Raw genomic sequence first — 11753 nt, 5'->3', positions numbered from 1 at the left:
GTCCTCCCCCCGTTCCACGTGGGGCGAGGTTGCGACAGGAGTTCGCAGATATGTATCACCGTCTGCCTACTCAGCCGGAGTCTTCTCCTGCAGGTGATGTCCGGCATTGTTAGGAAAGAGACCCGGACACGGTACACCCTCGGCTTTGGTCGTCGCCTCTGACGCCGTGGCTGCACCCTCACTCTCTCCTCTTCCTCTTCCTCCTCCTCCTCCTCCTCCTCCCCCCCCCCCCCCCCCCCCCCCATGCTGCTCGACGACTGGCAACTCCTCGGCCCTTCCCTCTGCTGCTGCAGCTGGCCCTGCAGCCACTGCGGGTTGTGGGTGTGGATGCTGCTGCATCTCCAAATCCAGTAGAGCTGCCCCAACCACTGCGCAGAACATAGCCGTTCTGTTCCCATGCATCGTGCTAACCTACAGAAGGGTGGTGGGGGGCAGAGAAACGGGACATGTTAGACGGACGTTAGTCGACACCTCGGCAGCCGCCAGCCATGGGATACCAGTGTGTCCCGGTGGCCTGGTCGCGCTGCTGACACGCGGTCAGCCTAACCCCCTGGTAACTTTCTGCATCCAACGGCCAGTAAACTATGGCCTCCTCACGGGTGCGTCAGTGGCCTGTGGCCGGAAGCCACAGGGGAACCAGCGCCCGTGTCCTCGTCACCTGCACACCATGGCATGGTGGCAGACATTTTTGTTACGGGGTTGGACGGCTCACTCTCTACCTAACCCCCCCCCCCCCTCCGTCGCCCCCCCACTGCCCCCTCCGTCTCCCCCACTGCCCCCTCCGTCTCCCCCACTGCCTCCCCCGTCTTCCCCCACTGCCCCCTCCGTCTCCCCCACTGCCCCCTCCGTCTCCCCCACTGCCACCTCCGTCTCCCCCACTGCCCCCTCCGTCTCCCCCACTGCCTCCCCCGTCTTTCCCCCACTGCCCCCTCCGTCTCCCCCACTGCCCCCTCCGTCTCCCCCACTGCCACCTCCGTCTCCCCCACTGCCCCCTCCGTCTCCCCCACTGCCTCCCCTGTCTCCCCCCCACTGCCCCCGCTCTGGACCCCCTCCCGTTCCCAGGGATGCCTTCCCCGTTGTGGCCAGACTCGAGCGGTGCGCTGAACGGTGCGCTGAGCGGTGCGCAGAGTGGTGCCCTGACCTCCTCCAAGCAGTCGTCAGCCAGGCCGACTGGTTGACGAATTTAAAAAGCAGGTGTGTTTCACGACGTCCAAACAGGGCGCCATGACGTCGGGACTTCGGCCCATCCGGGCCGGTGAATAGCGGGGGGGCTCTCAGTGGCGATTCTGGTCGTGTCAGGGGCGGGAAGGAGGCGTTTGTCGGGAAACGCGACTCCGACAATTTGCGGGGTTCGGAGAATAGCGGGAGGGCGTCGGAACAGCATCGCCGTAAAAATTTCCGACGCCCGCTATTCTCCGACCCGTCGTGAGTCCGGAGAATCTCGCCCTAAGTTCTCCTGCCAGAGTAAAATCATTCCTGCTCTGCGCTCACACTAGGAGTGGTGCCCAAGAGCGATTCCTTTTCCCTTGTCATGCATGGAGGCGAGCTTATTGGATTCCATCAGGATCCCAATATTGTGCCGCCATTTTGAGCAGGTGACCCGATTACCAAAGTCCGGCGGTGGGCCCCCTTCCCCCTACAATGCAAATCCTTCCCCTTCCCCCCACTCACAAATAGGGGCATACTCCCAACCACCATGATGGGAATTAAGGGGCACCCCACACACATCATGCATGCATGAGGGTGACCCAGTGCCCCCCCCCCCCATTAGAGATCCTCCATCATTCGCACCTGTCTGGAAGCTAAAGAGCATTTCAGGCAAAAACAGTGAAAAATCACTGTTTTTTCACTCAACAGTCCCTTACACCTGCTGCCTCAGACAGAAGTGTTGAAAGCAGCAGCTTTCTAGGCTTCATAGAAAGCCAAAACACATAACAAGGCTTTAAACCCTGTCCGATCCTTTGATATGCAAGGGTTCTATTCATTTTAAAAGAGAAATAACTTTTAGTAGGCTGTAATTGACAGGGTAATTGCTTGCAGATAGCCAGGTGTCTGGCCTGATTATTTTCATTTCCCTTCACGCGTGAATGCATCTCATGTTTTGAAGCCAACGTTTTTGTAAACATATAGGAGATAAGTGCTTTCAGTTCCTCCTTTTATCAGCATAAACACTTACCTTCTTTTGATGTAGTCAAGAGCTGCCAATCATAGCTAGATGGGGGTCTCTGTTGGGGTCTGATGGGGATTCTGATGGGGTAATCTCTGTTGGGTGTTTGACAGGGGGTTGGAGGAAGGGGTGGGCAGAATTTGTGTTGTGGGTGAGGAGGGGGCACTCCGATGGACTTTGGGGGCACCTATGTTGCATTGATCCACGATCGGGTCCACCGTGTCAGGGCCACGCTTGAAAATACTTGCGCCAATCCAAGTCTGCGTGAATCCCGGCCAAGAGGGCTGGAGCATCACGGAGGGGTGTTAGAATCGGGCTTCAAGCCGATTAACTGGATGCCCATTTGTATCCTCCTGCTAGCATGGGGTGTGCAGCTTGCTGCTGTTGGAGCATCAAAATAGCGGTGTCGATTCTATTTTTAGTCTGCCGCTTGATTCCCCACTGCATTGGGAACCCTACAATCAGGGGCAGGGAGTCAACCCCTTATTTTGCACAAAGAGATTCTTAAAATTATGTATTACTGTTTATTTTTTGGGGGGTGTCGGTTAACTGGATGGTTGGTCTGTGATGCGGAGCAACGAAAACAGCGCAGGTTCCATTCCTGTACCAAGGGTATTCGTGAAGGCCCTGTCTTCTCAACCTTTTCCCTTGCCCGAGGTGTGGTGATCCTCAGGTTAAATCACCACCAGTCAGCTCTCTCCCAATACGGAAAAGCGGCCTATGGTCACCTGGGACTATGACGACTTTCATTTCACTGTTTGAGAAATCAACTGGAATCCTTCCTGTTTTACTCCATTTTGTCTTACTTTATTGATCCCATCCCGCAGAAGCAACACCAACTTACATCTCTCAACACCTTTAACAGGAAAAAAGGCATCCCATGGAACTTCACAGAGGTGTGATCAGGCAAAAATCTTTCTTTACCAAGTGTGACAAAATAGCACGCACCTGTCTCTGTGAGTCATTTAGGTTATTATGTGCAATTTACCCATCAATCTTGCACAAAATCGCATGAGAGGAAATTTATACACATTTTTTAAAAACATGGCATGATGTCCAATATTTTAGTGCACCATTTCCACAAAGAAAGGCACGAAGAGAGTCTGAAATTTGAGACACATAGAGCGGGATTCTCCGATTGCCGATGCCGAAATCAAATTCGGCAATTGACCGGAGAATCCGTTTTTACGCCAGAATCGGGGGCGGAGCATCAAAATTGGCATAATCGCTGAGTACGCCATATGCCATTAGGATGGCCTCAGTATGTCACCTGAGGCCCTCCCCCGATGCACCGCCCCCAATGGGCCGACTTCCCGACGGCATCAGTCGCGTGCCGCTCAGTTTTCGCGACCTCGCGTGACGGGGGGGGTGGGCTGGGGGGACTGCTGGGGGCTGGTCCGGGGGTGGTGAGGGGGTGTACAGAGGTGCGCTAGCTGGCAGGCCGGGTTTGCACGTGGATGGCGCCATGTTGTACGGCGTGGCCGGCACAGGTCACTGCCGTGCACATTCGCGGCCACAACCCAGCAATTCACCATCCGTATCTGCAGGTAAAGCTGGGGCAGGGGGCGCCGCCGACATTTTTATTGTAAAGCTAGATATTTCCTCCGGACGTGGTCTCAAAATCGGAGAATCCAGCTCATAAACATTTAATTGCAATTAGTATAAAAAGAAAATTAGGCAAAAGTATTATCACTCTGGAGTCTCAATTTATTCCAGAAAGGTTAAGAAACATTAGAGCTGATTTGAATTCATTTTCATTCCAAAAATATACTTTATTCATAAAAGTGTTAATATACGCTACAGTACAATTGCAGCTGTGTACAAAGTGGCTCAACACAGTACCATCCATTCACAATGCTGACTGCATCCACATTTATATTGCATTAAACTGGATTTTACACTGACACCAACAACGTGGAAAATGTTGATGTACAATGAGACTTGTGTGTCCTTGTACACCAATCACTGAAAGCAAGCATGCAAATACAGAGAGCAGATAAGAAGTCATGGTATGTTGGCCTTTATTGCAAGAGGATTTAAATACGTCAAGGATAACTTACTACAGTGGTACAAGGCCTTGGTGAGACGACACCTGGAGAACTGTGTGCAGTCTTGGTTTCCTTGCCGACAAAAGGATATACTTGCCACAGAGGGAATGCAGCAAAGGTTCACCAGACTAATTCCTGGGATGGCAGGATTGTTGTATGAGGAGAGATTGGGTCAACTAGAGCTGTATTAACTGGAGTTAATGGGAGAGATGTTCATTGAACTATATAAAAGCTGACAGTGCTGGACAGACTGGATGCAGGGATGTTGGCCGGAGGGTTTTGAATAAGGGGTCACAGTTTAGGACTGGGAGGAGGAGAAATCACTTCACTCAGAGGGTGGTGAACCTGTGGAATTCTCCACCAGGAGGCTGTTGGAGGGCAAGTCAGTGAATATATTTAAGAAGGAAGTAGACTTCCGGTGGTGGCTCTGAAGGAGTAAGTCGCACATTTGCTGGCTCCCGCTCGGGTTGGACTTTTGGATCTTTTCCCTCGATTTTCTACCAGACGAACTGTAAAACTGAAGACAGAGGCAATTGTGGACTGAATTCTTACATTGGTGCATGGAGAGAAAGACTAGAAGTGCTCGTAAAGGCAGAAACAGAAAGACAGAGAAGGCTTGGGCTGTAGCTGAAGCGGGAGACGGCATGGCGAAGGACCGGATCTCTCGTTTGTCAACCCAGCGGTCAAAGGAGCAGCTGATGCAAGTTATTCAGGAAGGCTTTGCTAAGCAGAAATGGGACTGCTTGGACCCAATAAAAGAGTCAATTGAACGGCTGGAGCTTAGATTGGACGCCCAAGATCGGGCGATCCAGCGGCTGGAGCTTAGATTGGATGCCCAAGATCGGGTGATCCAGAAGGTGGAGAAGGCGTTGGCTGAGCAGGAGGAACATCAAACTGCGGTGGAGTTAGAGGTGGGTATGCTGAGAACCAGCAGAAGAAGCTCCTGGAGAAGGTGGAGGACCTAGAGGATAGGTCCCGCCGGCAGAACGTGAGAATCGTTGGACTCCCGGAGGGATCCATAGGAGCGGGCGCTGGGGCATACATCGCAGATATGTTTGAGAAGCTGCTGGGGAATGGGCCATTCTACCGACCCTTGGAGGTGGACAGGGCTCACAGAGCACTCGTGAGGAAGCCGTGAACGGGAGACACACACCCCCACCCCACACCCCCCCCCCCCCCCCCCGACCCCGAGGGCAATGGCAGTGAGATGCCACATGTACTTGGATAAGGAGCACATTCTACAGTGGGCCAAGCAGAAATGGGGCTGCAAGTGGGACAATAGTATCCTGCGGGTCTATCAAGACCTGAGTGTGGAGGTGGCCAGGAGAAGAGCAGGCTTCAACCAGATTAGGTCAATCCTTTTTAAGAAAAAGGTGGAGTTCGGACTGTTGTATCCGGCCCGTCTCTGGGTCACGTACAAGGAACAGCACTTTTATTTCGAGTCGCCTGAGGATGCGCTGGACTTCATGAAAAGGAAAGGACTGATGGTGGACTGAGAATTTTTGAACTTTGCTGCAACGTTCATGTTTTTTTTTTCTTTTTGTCTCTCTATTCTTTTCAAAAAAAAGTTTCTCATTTTTTGTTTTGTGGAAGCTGTTTGCAATGCCTTCTGTATTGATTTGGGACCAGTGGCAGAGCTGAGTGAGTTAAGGTTTTCATTTGCACTGTTGGGGGATGGAGGTGTGCTTGTTTAGATTTTGGTGTTTTTCTGTCGGGCAATTGTGTGGGGATTGTTTGATGTTGGAGTATGTTTGGAGCGGGGGGGGGGGGAACAATAGGTGGGAGACTATCCGGAGACATACAGAGATGTAGGCCACAAAGCTAGCTGGGCTGGCTAGCTCACAGAAGCGCAGTGGGGGGTGTGCATATGTTCGGTTTATCAAAGGGGTTGGGTTACAGAGTGTTGTTACTAGAGGGGGAGGGGGGATAATGTTCTGTTGACGAGGGAGGGACTTGGGCCAAGGGACAGAGAGGAGGTTGGGGGCAGAGGCTGCCTGGGGGTGGGCAGGTAGAGGCGTGAAATGGTTAAATGGCGTGAGGGTTAAATGGGCCGGTCAAGAGAGTGCGTGTGTTCGTGCATCTTAGAGGACTGAAGGTGGATGTGGTAATGTTGCAGGCTGGGTCAGGTCTTTCACTCGGGACTAGACTCAAAGACTTATAGGGGTTGCGATGCTGATCAACAAGCGGGTGGTGTTTGAGGCGGGTATAATAGTCTCGGATGTGGGAGATTGGTATATTATGGTCAGTGGGAAACTGGAGGGGGTGCAGGTGGTATTAGTAAATGTGTATGCACCAAATTGAGATGATGTGGAGTTTATAAAGAGGATGCTGGGGAAGATATCGGACCTGGACGCATAGGTTGGTCATGGGAGAGGATTTCAACACAGTTATTGACCCTGACTTGGACCGGTCAAGCTCGTAAACGGGCAGAGGAACTAAAAGGGTTCATGGAGCAAATGGGGTGGGTGGATCCATGGAGATTTGGCAGCCGAGGGTGAAGGAGTTCTCCTTCTACTCACACGTGCATAAAGTGTATTCCGGATCGATTTCTTCATTTTGAGCAGGGCCTTACTGGCAGGGGTGGTGGACACGGGGTACTCGGCGATCACAATCTCAGACCATGCTCCGCATTCGGTTGACCTGCAGGTTAGTAAAGACAGTAACCAGCCCCCGCACTGGAGGTTAGATGTGGGACTTTTGGCTGACGAAGGGGTGTGCAAGCGGCTGAGGAAATGTATTCAGAACTACCTGCAGGTCAACGAAACACTGAAGGTGGTGGTCAGGGGGGAGCTGATCTCGATACGGGCCCATAGGGAGAAAGTAGACAGGGCAGAGATGGACTGACTGGTTAAGAAGATACTACAGATCGATAGGAGGTGTGCGGAGACCCCAGAGCCAGGGCTTTTAAGGGAACGGCAGAGGCTACAGGCGAGTCCGTCTTGTTAACCACAGGGAGGGCGGTGGAGCAGCTGAGAAAGGTGAGGGGGCGATCTATGAGCATGGAAAGAAGGCCAGCAGAATGCTTGCACAGCAGCTTAGAAAGAGTGAGGCAGCCAGAGAGATAGGGAAAGTAAATGACGTAGATGGGAACCTGGTTGGAGATTCAGCAGGGGTGAATAAGGCGTTTAGGGATTTCTACAGTATGAAAATGAAATGAAAATGAAAATCGCTTATTGTCACGAGTAGGCTTCAATGAAGTTACTGTGAAAAGCCCCTAGTCGCCACATTCCGGCGCCTGTTCGGGGAGGCTGGTACGGGAATTGAACCGTGCTGCTGGCCTGCCTTGGTCTGCTTTAAAAGCCAGCGATTTAGCCTAGTGTGCTAAACAGCCCCTATACAGTAAGCTGTATAAGTCGGAACCCCCCACGGGGGGGGCGGGGCACTTCTTGGGGGGGCTGCATTTCCCAAAGGTGGACGGGGAGCTGGTAGAAGGGCTGGGGGCCCGATCGGTTTGGAAGAGATAGTGGAGGGTCTGAAGGCCATGCAGGCAGGTAAATCCCCAGGGCCAGACGGGCACCCAGTGGAATTTTATAAAAGGTTCTCTGGGATATTGGGGCCGGTGTTGATGAGGATGTTCAATGAGGCAAGGGAAAGAGGGCTGCTGCCCCCGACGATGTCACAGGCCACGATTTTGCTGATTCTGAAGCGGGACAAGAACCCGGAACCCGGGTCCTACAGGCCGATATCCTTGTTGAATGTGGATGCCAAACTGCTGGCCAAAATTTTGTCCTCCAGGATTGAGGATTGTGTTCCGGACATTATTGGGGAGGACCAGACGGGGTTTGTTAAGGGTAGGCAGCTTGGTGGCCAATGTAAGAAGGTTGTTAAATGTGATCATGATGCCCTCGGAAGGTAGGGAGGTGGAGGTAGTGATCGCAATGGATGCATTGTGTGATTTATCATTTAAAACATATTTAATCATGGAATTCACTACATATTAATTACATTGGCATGTATTAAACCCCATATTGATTGCTTCACATATGTTTTACAATAGCAACATATTTGTTTTATATTAGCTTTTGATTTATTTATATTGGCTTTGTATATTTAATAAAATTTTCAATTTTAAGAAGGAACCCAGTAATTTTCCATATAACAAATTTTTCAGAAACGTAGTGCTTTGTCAGAAGGCAAAGACATGTAACAGAACTTCTTTTTTGATGTGGCTGATGGCCTTTCACCTTTGGGACCTATGTTTGAAACTAGGTCAGACCAATCGAATGAAAGCCTCCTTCTCTCTGCTGGCTTTCATGATTTTATCTGAAATGCACTTGAGTACTTAAGTTCTTAGTGGCCAGGGACACAGCAAATAAGAGGCCACCATTTTCACAGCTGCTGACTGTCATCTGGCACATGTCCAAGAGGACAGTTTAAATCTGAACTATGAACTACGGGAGGCCATTTATTGCAGGATCTCACAGGTCAGCCAGTCCTATCCGCGCATGACATTCATGATTGCACACATGCTTGTCTTTATTGGTCACTGTCTAAGAATCAAGAGCTAAAAACCTGTTGTTTATTTCTCCCTCTAACTCCAGGACAATGAAGCCAGCTGGAAAAGCTCCGCTGAGCAAAGTTAAATTAGCATAAAGCTAATGTTGAACCTAAGTCCTCCTTGCATTGTGTTCTGTTTCACACTGAATTGTACATTACCAACTGAGCTACGAAAGCACCTACTCTCAACATTACACTGAATTTTCATTGTTTTACATTTATAATAAATATTATTTATACACTATCCCTGAAAGCATATGCAAAACTCAACATTTAAGGCCATATCAATGGCCTGTTCTAAATATACCATTCCGGTTATTGGAAACAAAACCTGCATCAAGGACTCCTTCAGTTGTCATAGTAACGTAAAAGCATCTGCTACTGTTAGACACTTCAAACTTCAATTGTCTTTATTATTTATTTCACTTTTTTATGAATCCCAATGTGACATACAGGTAACTATAATATACTTGACATAATTAACACTGGAATATTAGTCAAATTGGTTCTCATTGTTTTAAACATATCGCCCTATTTAATTCTCATGAAGCCCTGCTACTTTAAATTATGCAGAATGGTAATTCATCCCATTTCTCCTCAAATGGTAAACTGTTTCATAACAAAGACATTTACATGTTTTACTTGAAAAAAAATCCCCCTCCCACTCACTCCTACAGTTCCCAATAAGTTGCTGTTGAATGAAGGATATCTGTACACTAATAGAGGGGTAGGAGTCAGTCACAGCAATTTGCACAGTCACAGGGTTCAGGAAATGTCAAAAACCAAAATGCTGAGCTGAGAGGTTTGTAAATGTCATTTGAACCCAAAGATTATATGTGTATATCTGTAGCTAATTTTGACACTGATATTTTTATAATACTATACAAGAGGATGTGTTATGCAGCAAAGCCAACTATGAGCAGAGTTTTATGCCACTGTTCTGTGTCGGCATTGTACCTTTTATATTGAAGTAAGAGTATGACTGAAGATTTACATATGGATGCCCAGACCATGTCTGGTGCACAAACTGATTCGAAAAAGCAATAATTTGTGTTTAGTTTTGACGGCGATAAGGAAGCAACTTTTACTTTGTTTCCTGTCTTGTTGTGGACGTGCTTCCCAGCTGCTTAAGCCTAATGAAATCAAATGGATATCGTAAATTGAATGAGTGAAGTGCTTGACTGGCTTAAAATGGTGCAAAAGGATGCAGGGTGTACAATAGGACATCTTTCAAGTCCAGTGCTTTCATGCCTGGGTGTTGGAAAAAGTACCGAAAAAAACATTCAAGTCAGAAAGTTTATCAAAGGATGACAATTATGTGTGTGCGCAAAATTGAAGTAACGGGCCATGAAATTCATGGAGGACATAAAAAGGAAATTGTGCCTTTAGGTGCCCTGCAGTTTCTGATGGGGCCAAGTTGCCCAGATTCCAGTGAAGAAGTCCTCAGCACAGATTGTTTAGTTTCCGACAGACTGACAAAATGCACCTATTGCCTCTCACAGTGGTAACCTCAGGAAAGTGACAGAATTCAGGAGGAATTATTGTCATTTGTCTGAAAATCTGTGACCTTCACCCTCCGATTTGTCCTTGAGAATGGGTGTCACAATTTAGCAGGAGCCTCCCATCAGGATGAGAAGCTTTTGGTTAAAATGGACAGTTTCAATTGAGGTAGGAACCAGGGGCGAAATTCTCCAACCCCCGCAGGCGGAGGCGGAAGAGAATCCCCCAGTGCGCATGCGCCGCTGGTGATGTCAGCGGCAGCTGACGCACCTGCGCATGCGCGAACCGGCGAAGGCCTTTCGGCCAGCCCCGGCACCGGGCGGCGGGCGTCAAATGCCGCTGGAGCCGGTTTGGGCACCAGTCGGTGTGCTGCCAACCGCTCCGGCAAGGGCCTAGCCCCTCAATGTGAGGGCTTGGCCCCTAAAGGTGCGGAGAATTCCGCACCTTTGTGGAGGCCCGACGCCGGAGTGGTTGGCGCCACTCCGCTACGCCGGGACGCCCCGCCCCGCCGGGTAGGGGAGAATCCCGCCCCTGGTCATTATCACATTGTTGGTTTGTGGGAATTTGCTGAACAAATTAGATGTCATGTTTCTAACATCAGAACAGTGACTACATTTCTAAAAGTACTCCATTCGCTGCAAAATAATACATCTGATGGTTCTGAAAAGTGCTATATAAATGCAAGTCTCTCTTTTCTCTGCTCACATTTTATGCTGCAGCTTTTGTCTGCAATATACACAAAACCATCCCCGAAATGATATACCTCACACGGTGGTATCTCTTCCAAATCAACCTCGACAATGTTGTATATTCAGCTTATTCCTTCTTTAGCACCAACCATGCCAATCCTTCTGAGAAATTGCTCAGACTTTAAACTGTTCTCCAGACTTTGCCTATGTGGCAGACCCTCTGATAGTGAGACCCTCAGCATTACAAATGTACAGAAGCAGAAGTAGGCCATTCAGCCCCTCCAGCTTGCTCCACCATTCAATTAGATCATGGGCGGATTTTTCCGATATTTTTTCAAAGGTGTCGGTCACGTCGGTGCCATTGGCGGGAAAAATCACCGTGTATTCAGCCTCTTTAGCGATTTTTGTTTACCACATGATTCACGCACGGTTTGCCTCCGATTCACCTGGTAAAATCTAATCTCTGCAATCAGTGGGACACCCCATATCAGGGGCTGGCTGCCAGGAAGACAGCACAACATTTTGCCGAGGAAACCAAACTGTTGGAAGGCGTGGAGCAGAGGTGTGACATCATCTACAACTGTCTATTGGGCTGATGTCCAGGAAGCAAGGTCACCAACCCCACCTTGGAGGATGCAGCCGTGGTAGTGAGTGCCAGCTCGCTGCGTATGAGGTTGAGGCTACAGTGCTGGAAGAAGATGAATGATCTTCGTGAAGCCAGGGTAAGTCTGCCTCCTCATGTCTTCGTTGAACCACTTAACACACCCATCACACCTACACAGTGGTCTCACTCCCAGCCACCTCCATGGGGTCCCAACATTTGTCATGACGCCCCCAACTTTCACGCTCCTT

This window comes from Scyliorhinus canicula, chromosome 7 (assembly GCF_902713615.1).
Source record: "Scyliorhinus canicula chromosome 7, sScyCan1.1, whole genome shotgun sequence".
Classification (NCBI taxonomy): Eukaryota; Metazoa; Chordata; class Chondrichthyes; order Carcharhiniformes; family Scyliorhinidae; genus Scyliorhinus; species Scyliorhinus canicula.
Note: the sequence above shows the minus strand (reverse complement) of the source record.